We start from the raw sequence: 14705 nt of genomic DNA, 5'->3' as shown, positions 1-14705 counted from the left end.
GCAGAGCTTCCGGGAGAAATAGTGGCGGCAGAGTGAATTTTATTATTTAAGAAAAAGCTGGACAGGTATAGGGATGAGAAGAAGGTGGAGGGTTATGGTCATTGTGCAGGTAGGTGGGACTAGAGAGGAGTGTTTGGTTCGGTGTGGACTAGAAGGGCCTAATGGCCTGTTTCCGTGCTGTAATTGTTATGTTATGTTAATGTTAAGATATCCAAAAGGATCAACAGGAACACACAACAAAAAGAAGAAATGATTTCCACAGAAATACCTGCCAGGCCACGTCCCACAATGGGAGCAGACTTGTTCACAAAGAATCGAGTGATATTTAATAGTAGCCTGCTACTACTCTAAGTTTCCATTCATCAAAAGGGTGAAAGACTTGAGAGCGTCAACTATCACCTCAGAAATGAGAGTGCTCCTTGCTAAACAAGGAATACCTAAGCAAGTAATGTGACAATGGAACACAGTTCATGTCACAAGATTTCAGGAAGCTGGCTGCAGAGTATGGGTTCGTTATCACTACATCATCTCCATACTACCTCAAAGGTTCATTGGGTTCATTGGAAGACAAGTGCAAACTGTGAAACACAGACTAGTTAAGTGTCGTGAAACAATAGAAGACCCATCCCTCGCTCTTCAATCATTACAAGCAACACAGGGTTGACATGAGGTCCCTGACAGAACTTCTAAATGGCAGGAGATATAAAACAACTCTGCCAAGCAAAATACACCCTGCAGAAAACCAGGAGGAAACCAGAAGACGACTGCCTGACATGCAAGAAGAAGGACGCCAGCATTATAACAAACATTACCAGAACTCTTCAGAGGGCAGCATGTGGATATTCCAGAGCTGATGTTGAAAACATGGACCCCAGCAAAGGTCATCAGAGAAGCTGAGACACCAAGATCATACATGGTCGAGACAGACTCTGCCAATCAGCTGAGGAGGAGCAGAATTCACATCTGTCCGACACAAGATGTGATGAAGCAGAAAGCTTTAATACCAGCAAAGTCTGCAACACCAGTATCAAGTGAGGGATCAAGTGAAGAGACCACGACCATTAATTCTGAAACATCAACACAGCAGTTGTCAGGGGAAACACAAGATCCATCACCTCCACGTGGACCAGCAATGGTCGCAGCCAAATCCACAAGATGGGGAAGGAACATACTGCCGCCAGTGCGATATCGATAAAAACTATTTAAAAATAATTGTGTAAATAAACTAAAGTACAAGTTCAGTTCTTAATTTGCACCGGAAAGAAAGTGATGGAAAACACTAAATTTTTCTTTATCTTGAGAAGGAGGGATGTTATGTAGGCAGGATAATGTGAACTATTTTGTAACTGCTTAAGAATACACCCCTCTCCCTGGAGTAACTGTAGTGCCCCACTGTGGGGCGTATGTGAGTGTGTAAACAGTTTCCTGAGATGGTGGAAGGCATCAATAAGTCAAGACTCTTTCATTATTTTAATCTTGCATCTCTAAGTTATTTAAGAGGCCTTCTAAGTAACTCAGAAACATTACAGTGGGATTCGAACCCCGGTTCTGATCGCTGGGACTGTAAGGGTGTTGAGCTGACCACTATGCCAACTGTGCTGCCCCACCCATGAGGACACAATGGCATTTCAGAATGTTTAATTCCAATTTTCTGAAAGAAATGTTTAATCGTTGTTGTGAGAAGGATGTCTTGGAAGTAATTTGTTGTTGTAATGCAATGATCCATGAGTCATGCCTCGGTTGTGGCACCTGTGGTTCTGACATTTCCAGGGATCCTGGTTGATTCCGATCTCTGATTACATCTTTGTATGTCCTCTCTAGGGCTGCTTGGGATCCTCCTGGTTCTCTTGTTTCCTGCAACATCCAAAGAGGTGCTAATTGGTTAGATATGGACCTCTAAATTGGCTCTGAGAGGGTGGTAGAAGGGTTGATGGGCATGTGAGAGAGTAGAGGAGGGGTTGGGTATGTTCTGACAGTTGGCATAAGCTTGAAGGACTACACTGGCCGCACCCCTACCACCTACTGCAGGGGGCAGCCACTGTAACTGCAGGTAGGCAACCTGCGAGGTTGGCTCCACCTGCCGGCTGTCAATCACTGGCCCATATAAAGACTTGAGCCGGCTCCTTTGCAGACAGTCAGACATATGGAGCCAGCAATATACTGAGACTGTCGCAAGTTTAAGCTGATTAAAGCCTATTGTACAGTCAAGGACAAAATAGGTTAAAGACCCCTTGGTGAAATGTGATGAAAGGAACTGTGATGGACGTTTCCCTTGTGAAAATTACTACATCGTGCGTGCGTGCGTACGTGTGTGTGTGTGTGTGTGTGTGTGTGTGTGTGTGTGTGTGTGTGTGTGTGTGTGTGTGTGTGTGTGTGTGTGTGTGCTCTGGTTTCCTCCCACCTTTCAAAACATTTGGGGATTGTGGGTGAAATTGGGGGTTGTCGGCTGGAAGAGCCTGTTATCATTCTGCATGTCTAAGTTATTTAAGAAGGAACTCTCCTCTCTTTCGTTGATTCCATCTATGATTCTCACTGCCTTGAAAAGCAAGGAAAATATTAAAGAGGTTATCCCACCCCGGCTACACTCTCTTCACCACATCCTGTTGGAGAGAAGATTCACAAGTGTGAGGTCATGCCAGAGTCAAGGCCAGTTTCATTCCTGCCGTTATCAGACTCTTGAACAAAACTCAAACTGGTAAAATAATTTTGACTTTGCTCTGTTCAAATTGATCACTTTTTAACCACAACTTGCATGGAAGGGAGTACGTTACACATTCGGACAGAGAACAGTAAGTGCTGCTTGTCTGGGTAGGATTCGACAATCTCGGTGAGGTGGGGGGGGGTGGTGTGGGGGGGGGGGGGCTGCTGAAGAAACAGGATGAAGCAGCGTAGCCAGAGATCAAACTTGTCCATTCCAAAAAAATTATGGTGATAAAATTGATGCGCTATTGATAACTTCAAAGACTAGAAGTTACCTAATTGATAGGCTTTTATTACCATAAACAGGAGGGGGTTATGTCGCCACCGCTTTTATTAGGGGGGAGGAGCCACAGGTACAATCAGTAAGGGGAGGGCCAGCCGTGTACATAGAAACAGTATTAACAGTGGTTCCCCCAAAGAGACACCTTGGGAGAGTCGCCCCAGCAGCAAGTGGCATCGACCAGCTCTTCATCCTGGGCGATGCCATTTTATTCAAACATGACTTTATTCAAGCAGCTGCTGTGGGCGAGGGGCACTCCGCAGGCTGAATGTTTGCTCCCACCTTCACTAAGTATTTCTTCAGAGAACATTTACTTTTACAATTTCAAACTTTCATTTAAAAGTTTAAAATCTATTTATTTCCTCAATTTATCTTTGCCGGTTGTTTGGGTTTCCAGTTGACTGAATTCCAGATAATGGGGATTCTATTGTGTGACCTGATGAAACAGCATTCTCTGGTCCTCGGTGTAAAACATGCAGGCACATAACCAGATACAACACAGATACAGGCAAACAGTATGTATGCAGGACAAGCCTTCATCTGTACAAATAAATTAATAAACATTGTTTCATGAATATGAGAGACTGGGATGGTTCATGTGAGCAGCTCCTTTGATCGTTCATCATTCTCCCTGCCCATGGGAAGAAGCTGTTCCTCAGCCTGGTGGTGCTGGCTCTGATCCTCCTGCATCTCTTTCTTTTAATCAACACCAGAATTGTGCACAATACTCTCATGTCTGGCCCAATCAAAGTTCTTGTCACAAGTTCGTCAACTTGTCTGCTTTGCCCACCCCTCTGGAAATACATCTCAGTTTTCTGCATTCCCCCAAATTGGTTTTCGATGCATTAAGTTCCATTTTTTTTCTCACCCCGTTATACCCATGGTGGGTCTCTCTGCAAGCTTCATCAAATGGCTTGTGTTCTCGACAGGAGGTTCTGTTCCTTCTTCAATCGAAGAGCCTGCTGTGTGATTGAAGGCAGCTTCCAACATTCTCTGCTGCTGAGATCACAATGACACAATCCCCTCGAGCAGAGAGTTACCCACTGTTTTATCTCAACTGGTGCCTTCTGAGGCAAGCCAGGTTTTGAGCTTCACCTGTCTGTCTTATACGTACTTGACGGTGTTGGTGGTTCACGTCCAGAATAAAAGAGGATAACAATTTACTTCTCGAGTTGCTTCTTTAATTGTTCCCTTCAGACTTCCAGAAACCTTTATGAAGACAAATAACCAATCAACCTACTTAAGGTGACATGTAAAATTTGTATGCAATTAAAGGTTATGCAGAAGTTAGATACAACCTTCCTTGCCTGGTCGACTGTCTGTTTATAATACAAATTAATCTCTCTGATTTATGAAAGACTTGACAAGGGCTTGACAGGTTAAATGCTGAAGGGTTATTGTCTGTAGAACTGAGATCAAGGAATTATTAGTTTGTATTTATTATTATATTGACCATTAATTTTTAAAATGGTTCTTTTAGGACATGATATTTCAAAAGAACTGGAGGAGGAATTGGCCATCTGGACTGTCAAGTCTGCTTCGCCATATGGTAAGATCTGGCCAGGGACACAGCTCCCCTTACTGTACATACTTTGATATATATATCTTGATGAGGGCCTCAAGCTCAAAACGTTGGTTCTGTATCTTTACCTTTGCTGTATAAAGTCCACTGTTCGACCTGCTGAGTTTCTCCAGCATTGTGGTACTTCAACAACGGTGTCTGCAGACTTTTGTCTTTTACTACTCTGTATACATACAACACTTCACTACAGTACAGAAACAGGCCCCTTTGGCCCTTCTAGTCAGTGCTGAACCTTTTTTTTCCTAGTCCCACTGACCTGCGCCCAGTCCATAACCCTCCGTACCCCTCCCATCCCCGTACCTGCCCAAATTCCTCTTGAATGTTCCCCATAACTCTTATTTTCCATATTTTTCAAAAATTGATCAATTTGTGCTTTGAAAACTTTTAATGAGGCAGCCTATACTGCTTTAGTTAAATTCTAGGGAGGTAATCCTTGATGGTGATCAGATAAGTGGAGAAAAGCCTTGGCCAGAGAATTCCACACAACTTGTTTCTCTCAGAGAATTCTCTCGTCTGTGGGAGAAGCAGTTTTTCGGTCTTAAATCTGCTTCTCTGAAACTTGAGATTAATGTCATCTGGTTTTAGTCTCACCTGACAACCTGCTTCTATCATATCCAGTCCTTTCACCATTTTTGGTCTCCGTAAAACTCCCCCTCATCTTTCTAAATTTCAATGAAGGATGCAAATGTTTCAGAGAAGGTTCTTGAGAGGATATGGAGGACAGTTGCAAGAATGATTCCAGGGATGAAGAATTTAATTAATTTTAATTAAAAAAAAATTTAATTTAGACATACGGCACAGAAACAGGTCTTCTAGCCCACGATTTGTGCTGCCCAAATAGACCAATTACGTTTTGGAGGTGGGAGACACAGGGAGAACGTGCAAACTCCTCACAGATAGCGTTGGATTCGAACCTTGGTCGCTGGTGCTGTAAGAGCGTTGTGCCGCCCTATTTGTTTCGGAGAAAGTTGGGGTTGTTTTTCCTGTAGCAAACAAGGTGAAGAGAAGCTTTGATGGGAGGGGAACGAACATTGAAACATAGAAAATAGGAGCAGGAGAAGGTCATTCAGCCATCCAATATGATCAAGGCCAATCATATGACTTCAGTACCCAAGTCCTGCTTTTTCCGCATACCCCTTGATCCCACACAAACAAGACCATGATTTGTTCAGGTGAGGTACATTGAAGGAAGGCCTTTCCCATTAGAGCATGGTTCAATGACCAGAGAACAGACACATCAGGGAGAAGGACAAAGTCATCAATGGGGAGGTAAGATTTTATGCAGAGATTTATGGTTTGACTCATGCTTCCTGCAAGACTGTGCAGGACCTTGAAGCGGCAATTAAATGGGAAGAATAGAAAAAAATAAAACTAGGAATACAAGGAAATTCCAGGGATATTGGACAGTGGGTGGTGAGTGTATGGAACAAGGTGCCAGAGTTGGTGGTTGAGACAGGTACCATTCCAATGGCTAAGAAACATTAAGATGGAGCAGTTTTGATCACGTCGGGCCTGTTTACACACTTTCTGACTCTAAAGTCACTGTTCAACCAGCTGAGTTTCTCCAGCATTGTGTTTTTCCTTTTAAAATAATTTTATTGAGTTTAACAAAAACCCTTTCCACATGTTGTTCTGTGATATGATCATGGTCTGTAGTTAAACCCCCCACTTTTCTTATTTGTCTTAATAATAAAAATGAAAAAAAAGGACAGCATTATGTTTTTAATTCACCCTTGGTGTCTGCAGACTCCCATGTTTTAATCTCTTGTGGCGACTCACAGAGTTGTAGTGGCGAACTGGCCCCACTTGTCACGCGCAGTCAGCGGGGCAGCCGCGGTAAAGATGGCATTGCGGGACCTTCTCTTCCATTCCAGATGGGAAGGGCGTCAGCGTGACACAAGCTCCGGAATGCGAGGGGCGGGGCGAGACACAGCCATAAAGGCTGCAGCGCGGAATTCAAAGTAGAGCAGTTGTGTTACTTGAGCTCTCAGCCTGTGGTCTCAGTCTTTTCGCGCTACACTGGGGACCCCGACATGATCCACGTCCTGAAGATTCGGCACAATGGAACCTGCAACCGTAGGCGCCATTGAATTGAAGCTGCAAACGATTTGGATGAACAGGCCCTGCATTTGGTTGGGCCAAGCAGAGGCCCAGTTCCAGATCAAAAAGAGAACCTCTGATTTGACGAGATTCTTCTACGTCGTCAGCTCACTCGACCAGGAAACCGCTTCACGGGTCGATGACCTCATCCAGGCACCACCAGAGGGAGGTAAAAACATGGCTCTTCAAATCCTCCTCATTAGCACATACGGATTTTCATGATACGAGAGGGCTGCCATGCTCCTTCACTTAGATGGCCTAGGCAAAATGGACGAAATGCTTACCCTGCCAGAAAAGCACAAGCCCTGCCTCATGTTCGAGCAGGCGTTCCTCGAGCAAATGCCCGAAGACATCATACTCCAATTGGCCGATGCAGATTTCAGCGACCCACGTTGGGTCATGGCATGAGCAGACATTCTCTACCACTCCAAGCGCAAGTCAATAGACCCAGTCAACCATGTTACACGGCCTCTGCCAAGGGCAACACCTAAGTCCAATCCACCACGTGAACAGGCTCTTCCCTGCCAGAAGACAGAAAGGCTTGACCCAAAATGGTCATCAGCATTGGCAGTCTGCAGGTGCCACCAGCCTTGCTCATTTCCAGGAAACGACAGGACCAGTTGCTGTTGCCCGACCGAACAGCCTTCTCCACGTCTGAGACAGGATCTCGGGCTGCAGGTTCCTCATGGACACAGGAGCAGAGATAGGCGTCATTCTCCCTATGTCGCTCGAGATGCGCACAAGACCTCATGGCTCCTCCCCGCGCACAGCCAGCAACACCACCATTAAAACTTTTGGCAAGAGGCGAATTCCTGTATGTTTTGGCGAGATCACTTTCATTTGGTCATTCACACTGGCTTCAGTGGTCAAGCCTCTATTAGGCGCAAATTTCCTACGGGCACAATCCCTACTGGTGGACCTCCAGGGCAGAGATTTTCCAGACCGTTCCCGTCAGCATGTGAAACAAGCCATCCACCCAGATTACTTCTGTGGAGACTCCACATGGCCAATACAGCTACCTCCTTACAAGTTTTCTCTCCATTCTACACTGCACAGTTCACCGCCGTCATGCTGAAGCATGGGGTCCAGCGCCACAGCATGACCACAGGGCCGCCATTGCATTCCTGAGCTCGTTGCCGAGCCTCAGACAAACTCAATCTTGCCAAGGAAGCGTTTAAACAAATGGAAGAAGTCGGCATCACCACCAGTCCGACAGCCTGTGGTCCTCACCCCTCCACTTGGTACCAAAGTCCAATGGCAGCTGGAAACCTTGTGGAGACTACAGATGCCTCAACGTGCGACAACACCCGACCATTACCCCATCCACTACATCCAGGATTTCAAGCCGAACTTCCATGGCACAAAGCTCTTCTCTAAGGTCATCTTGATCCGGGAATACCATCAGATTTCCATACACCTAGATGATGTCCAAAAGACCACCATCATTGTCCCTTTCGGCCTTTTCGAGTTCCTCCGCATGCCCTTCAGCTTGAAGAATGCTGCTCAGACTTTCCAGTGCCTCATGGACACAGTCAGCAGAGATTTCCTTTTCCTTTTCATCTACCTTGATGGTATACTGGTAGCTAACAGGACACCCAAGGAGCACATTGCATACCTTCACCAGCTTTTCAACCATCTTGCAGAGTTCAGCCTCACAATTAACCCGGAAAAGTGCCAGTTTGGCCTCAAAGAGGTCGACTTTTTGGGCCACAAAATTAGCAAAGATGGTGCCACTCCTCTACCTGACAAGGTGGAGGCTATACGACAGTTCACCAAACCAATGTCACTGAAGGGGCTACAAAAGTTCCTGGGCATGGTGTATTTTTACAAAAGATTCATCTCCACAGCCCCCAAGATTATGTGCCTCTCTCTTCACTCTAATGTTGGACTCGACAAAGGAGCTCATGTGGACGGACAAAGCTCATAACACTTTCAAGGAGACCAAGGAGGCCCTGGCTCATTCAACGATGCTAGTCCACCCACGAATGGACTCATTGTTGACGCGACCAACATGGCGATAGGCGCTATCTTGGAACAGCTCATTAACAACTCATGGTGTCCTCTTGCCACCTGCGACCGCCTGAACTGAAGTACAGCACATTTGAGCTGCTAGCCCTCTACCTGACAGTCCGCCATTTCTGCTTCTTCCTGGAGGGGCTGCTATTCATTGTCTACACGGACCACAAGCCACTCACTTTCGCCTTCTTCATGTTCTCCGACCCATGGTCCACCCGCCAACAGAGGCACTTATCTTACGCCTCTGAATTCACCACCTCCATTCACCATCTCTCAGGCAAACAAAATGTTGTTGCTGAAGCACTCTTTAGACCAGTGGTCAATACCTTATTGCAAGACATCAACTACCATGACGTGGCTCAATTCTAGCAAGACAGCCCTAAAACGCACAGCTTCAGGACTGCGGTCATGGGATTGCAACTCTAGGACCTCCCACTTGATGCCAATGGCACTACGCTGCTCTGCAACGTGTCCATGGACCAACCCCAACCGCTGGTTCCCACCCATGGAGGAGAATGGTTTTCAACATGATCCACAGCTTGTCTCACCCCTCCCGCTTTGTCTGGTATGGCCTACGCAAGCAGATCACAGAGTGGGCAAAACCCTTCACGGACTGATAGACTGAAAAGATCCAGTGACTCACCAAGCCCCACATCCAGCAGTTTGATACTCCAACCCATAGGTTCCAGCATGTCCAACGTGACATATTTGGCCCCTTGTCAGTTTCCCAAGGGTCATTGTCCCTGCTCACAGTGGTGGACAGATTCACTTAATGGCCAGAGACCATTCTCATCCCAGACGCCTTCACCGATATGTGCACCAGGGCTTTCCTCTCTGCCTGGATCTCCTGTTTTGATGTCCTAGAACACTTAGCGACTGACCGAGGAGCCCAGTTTATCTCTGTCTTGTGGAACGAGCTCTCTAAACACCTGGGCACCCAACTACATCACACCATGGCCAGCCATTTTCAGGCCAACAGGCTGGTTGAGCACTTCCATCGACACCTGAAATCAGCACTGATGGCGTGGCTCGAGAAGCCCAACTGGGTAAATGAACTATCCTGGGTTCTCCTGGGCATAAGCACAGTGCCTAAGGACAACCTCAAAGCCTCCTCAGTTGAACTAGTCTATGGTGAGACCTTTGGAGTCCTGGGCCAGTTCCTTCCTTCAGCACCCAATCAACCCCCGACACCGCAGTCATCCTTGAGAGGTTGTGAGACAAATGGCTCCCTTGCATCACCGCCATCAACGTGACCTTGCAACTGCCCACCCAGAATAATCCTTCTGTGAGAATATGTTTGTGCAAAGAGGCGTGCACAGGACTCCCCTTCATTGCCTGTTATAAGGTGCTACAAAGGAACCTTTACACTTGACATCGGGGGCAAGGAGGAATGTTTCACACTGGACCGCTTGAAACCAGCCCACCTGGATTTGTCACAACCGGTACAGGTTCCCCCACTGGTACGTAGGGGTTGGCCACCGAGTCAGCAGACCTCACCCTCACCGCATTGTGAGACCATTGGTGCCGGTACTTCGCGTGGAGGAGGGGGCTAGTGTGATGATGCACATAATTATAGTGGCGAACTAGCCCCGCTTGTCATGCTTTGTCAGCGGGGCAGCCATGGCAAAGGTCGCGTCATGGGACCTTCTCTTCCGGTCCAGACTGAAAGGGCACGTGCGTGCTTACGTCAGCTTGATGCAAGCTCCGGAACACGAGGGGCGGGACCAGACACAGCCTTAAAGGAATTCAGTTGTGTTACTCGAGCTCTCAGTCTGTTGTCTCAGTCTTTTAGCTGCGCTTGTGCACAATCCGCTATAAACTCTATGTTACTTTGAAAAATCACTTTACCTCCTTCCTCGATACTATGGGCTTTTAATATATTCATCAGCCTCTTGCATGGTATCTTTATTTTTTAATTTAGAGCACAGTAATGCACTCTCCTGGCCCAAGTGCATCTGAATATGTCAATTAACCTTGTGGTGGAACATGGTAATGCAGGTAGGGACCTCACTGGACCGCTCAGGCTGGTACACGTCACCCCCCCCCCCCCCCCACCAACTTGGTAACCCCTCCCCTTAGTTTCCCAATAAAGTCTGAGAGGCCTCATCTCTTCCTTCAATCCCAGCCTTGGATCTGGGCCAGAAGCACATACAGTAGTTATGTGCTGGGCGATTCAGGATATTAAAGCCTTTAATCACTTGCTAGTGGTTATTGATTGCACCACAAACCTCGTACATTTTTGAACGGAGGGAGGAAACCGGAGCACCTTGGGAAGACCCACGCAGGTCATGAGAAGAACAGACAGGGATCGATTTCAATTCAGGTTGCTGGCGCTGGAAGGGCGTTGCGCTAGCTGCGTCAGTAACCTTGCTGCCCTGAGATCTTGTCAGAGATCTTTTGGAATCTAAATGCACAGCATCTACAAGTTCCCCCTATCAACGCTCCCTGTCACATCCTTAAAGAATTTCAGCATTATGTCCGCGACTGCTGCCGTTAAAAGCTCTGTTTAGAGCAGCACGGTTAGCGTGTCGTTTAGGACAACGCTATTACAACCTGGGTTCAAATCTGGCGCGGTCTGTAAGGAGCCTGTATGTTCTGCATGGGTTTCCGCCCACGTTCCAGAAACATTTGGGGCTAATAGGCAAGTTGGTCATGTGGGTTCTTGGGCCAGAAGGACCTGTTACCATGCTGTATCTCTGAATTAAAACCAGTAACTGTAGTTGATTGGATCCGGGCAATGTGTCCATCTTTAGTCTCTGAAACTCCTCAATCGTCTTTGCCTTCTATTTGTGATTTTTGTCAGTTCTCTGATAATGTTGGAAATGACCCTATCTCGTATCTTGGTGATATTAGCAATATCTTCCACAGTGAAAATGGATGCAAAATATTGATTCTTTTTTTTGTTATCCAGCTTCATTATCTGGACGTTCCACAGTTATTTTAGCTGCCCTCTTCCTCTTTATATATTCATAGGGACTTTTTCCATTCATTTTGATACTACGTGCAAGTTTTCGACACACTTTGATTGGGATAAATTTGAGCTGAGCAGTATTATAACAAAGAAAATAGAAGCGGAGGCCCATTGGCCCCTTGATCCTGGTCCACTGTTCAACATGATCAGGGTGACCAGATAACTCTCATGGCCTATTCCTGCTTTCTCTTGATCTCCCTTGATCCCTTGAGTTCATTCCAGTTTACTGTCATCTGACTGTACATAAATAACCAGATGAAACAGCCTTTCTCCGTACCACATACACACACACACACACATATGTGCACACATGCGTACACACACACACATAGACACACACACATACAGACAGACAGACAGGCACACACAGACACACACGCATACACACACACACATGTGCACACATGCATACACACACACATACAAACAGACAGGCACACACAGACCCACACGCATACACAGACACACACAGACAGACACGTGTGCGCGCGCACATACACACACACACACACACACACACACACACACACACACACACACACACATGTGCACACATGCATACAGACACACATAGACACACACACACATACAGACAAACAGATGGACAGGCACACACATACCCACACACATACACAGACACACATGCAAAGACACACACATGCAAAGACAGACAGACAGACAGACAGACAGACACACACACACTCACACACACACACACACACACACACACACACACACACACACACACACACACACACACACACACACACACACACACACACACACACACACACACACACACACACACACACAAGAAGATATCTCCCAGCTTGGCAGACCTGATTTTGAAAGGGCCTGTACTGTATCTCGGTATATGTGACAAGAATCAATTCCTTCTATTCATCATGGGCCACCAATCTTAGAAATGGGTTTGTTCCAGATACTCTGCCTTTCCTTTAATGCTGCTTTGATTGTCCAGAGAGATTGGGGGAGAATCCCCCTTTCTTTTCACAATGCCAAGCGACCCCTCATTTTTATCTGAGCAGCTTGCTTTCAGTGCAGGGACAATGTCAGTTTAGATTTATGTCTTCACACTCCTGGACTGAGGATCAAATCCACAGGGGACATTTTTTACATATATGTACGAGGCAGCTTAATGGAAAACCAATGAACACTCAGCAATGCAAGGTCATGGGAGAGGAACACGGTTACAAATCAGGTACCTGGCACGAGCTGCTGTCACATTCTGACTGAAATTCAGGTTCCGACTGCAAATTCACTCCAGCGCACGCCGCCACTCACTGAATGGAAGGTGACTCCTGTCAGAGAATTAATATTGAGCCACTCAGATGAGGAAGGTATTTATAGAATGCAGTTAAAAAAAATCCACCAAAACTCAAAGAGTTTAGTCATTTTGTTGACGGCTTCCCTTCTCGTTTCGTGCATTTTTATCCTTTCTGCATGTGCTCTTGGCCTTGAGGCAGTTCTGCTTTGACAAAATCTGCTGCAGACCCATTGAAACATATGTACTGCTATGTTGTCATCCCAACGTAGGTAAATCTCAAGACTTTGGTTGGTTCTGTGCGTCTGATTGTGAAAGGAAGTTTAACGAGGAGCTGGAAATTGAGCTTAAATTCCGGCTCCTTATCAAACTCCCTTTCACGGTCAGACATGCAGTGGTGACGTGACTAAACATCCAAAACCGATTAAAAAAAAAAGGATGGTCACTTCCCAATTGGTGGGTCAGCTGCCTGTTGGAGAGGAGGCGGGTGTGCAGGAGGCGGAGGAAGGACCCCAACTTTATCTTCCAGTTCATAGAACATTCTAGCACAGGACAGGCTCTTCAGCCCTCGATGTTGTGCTGTTTCATGAAAACCTACTCCACCAGGTGTAGGCCAAACCTTTTTGGTTGTGGGCCACATACAGAGGAGTCACGGGCCAAATAATATTAAGCCGACAGTTTTCAACTAGTTACACTGCAAGAAAAATGTCTTTTTTTTTTAAACCAGGAAACCCCTCTGTCCTCGAAAATTAATTTTCTATCAAAATAATTACACGACACCACTGAACAGTTTAACTGTTGACATATAGTAGTTTATTGATGTGTTCATATATTACAGTTGGCATTTCTTTATCTGCTGCTCTTAAATTTAATTTGAATGAATACAATAATAAAACTCTCATTTAAAAAACAGCGCAAAATAAAAAGCTGGATGTAAAACAAGAAAAGAAGAAAAGATCAAGAAAGGGACAAGGCAGTCTCCAGCAATCCTCCACAACTCTCAGAGAATGTAGTTCATGGCTCAAGTGTCCACCTTTAATGAAGCAATGTTTAAATCTTGAAATTGGCTATTAAAGTTAACAAATGCCTTGCAAATGAAATAAACACACTTTCCCTCGACTTCTGTGAAAAAAATTATTCATTTTTCAACGTGGCACTCCCTTGCCATTTTCTATCTTTTCAGTTCTGCCATATTTAATCAACTGCGGATTACAGCATTTAAAAAAAAATGAAATAAACATTTTCATTGATGAGTAACATTGCGTAGGTCGGTCTAGTGGTTGTTCAAAATGGCAGCGCCATCTAGTGTTGAAACTCAGAGGCACCATGGACATGCAGTACAATTTATTGTTAGAGACTATGTTCTAACGGGCCAGTTAAAAATGGGCAACAGGCCACAGCTGGCCTAGGGGCTGGAGTTTGGCCACGTGTGAGTTAGATCACACCCATGACCACCTAAGAGTCTTTTGAATATCCCTATTGTACCACCCCACCCCCCACACCCCAAGCTATGTATTCCAGGCACCCACTACTCTCTGGGTAAAAAACCTTACCTCTGATGTCTCCCCTCAGCTTTCCTCCACTCACCTTAAACAGATGTCCACTAATATTTGCTAATGCCGCCGCAGGAAAAATGTGCTGGCTCTCCACCTTATCTAAGTCCCTCATATAATTATACACCTCTATTAAGTCACCTCTCATTCTTCGTCGCTCCAACGAGAACATTGACTTCTCCGGTTTCTATTAGCCCCCCACCCCCATCTCTTCCTTGTCT

The 14705-nt window shown here is 45.9% G+C and overlaps 1 long non-coding RNA gene across 1 annotated transcript; it reads left to right on the top strand.

The window, feature by feature from the left end:
- Nucleotides 1–4029: 4029 nt before the first annotated feature.
- Nucleotides 4030–14040, top strand: LOC138752830 (uncharacterized). Its single transcript, XR_011350981.1, has 3 exons — nt 4030–4225; nt 4461–4529; nt 13845–14040. It is a non-coding gene; the product is annotated as an uncharacterized lncRNA (long non-coding RNA).
- Nucleotides 14041–14705: the final 665 nt, after the last annotated feature.

Source organism: Narcine bancroftii, chromosome 2 (assembly GCF_036971445.1).
Source record: "Narcine bancroftii isolate sNarBan1 chromosome 2, sNarBan1.hap1, whole genome shotgun sequence".
Classification (NCBI taxonomy): domain Eukaryota; kingdom Metazoa; phylum Chordata; class Chondrichthyes; order Torpediniformes; family Narcinidae; genus Narcine; species Narcine bancroftii.
The sequence above is the reverse complement of the archived record's forward strand: the minus strand, read 5'-3'. Positions and strand labels throughout refer to the sequence as shown.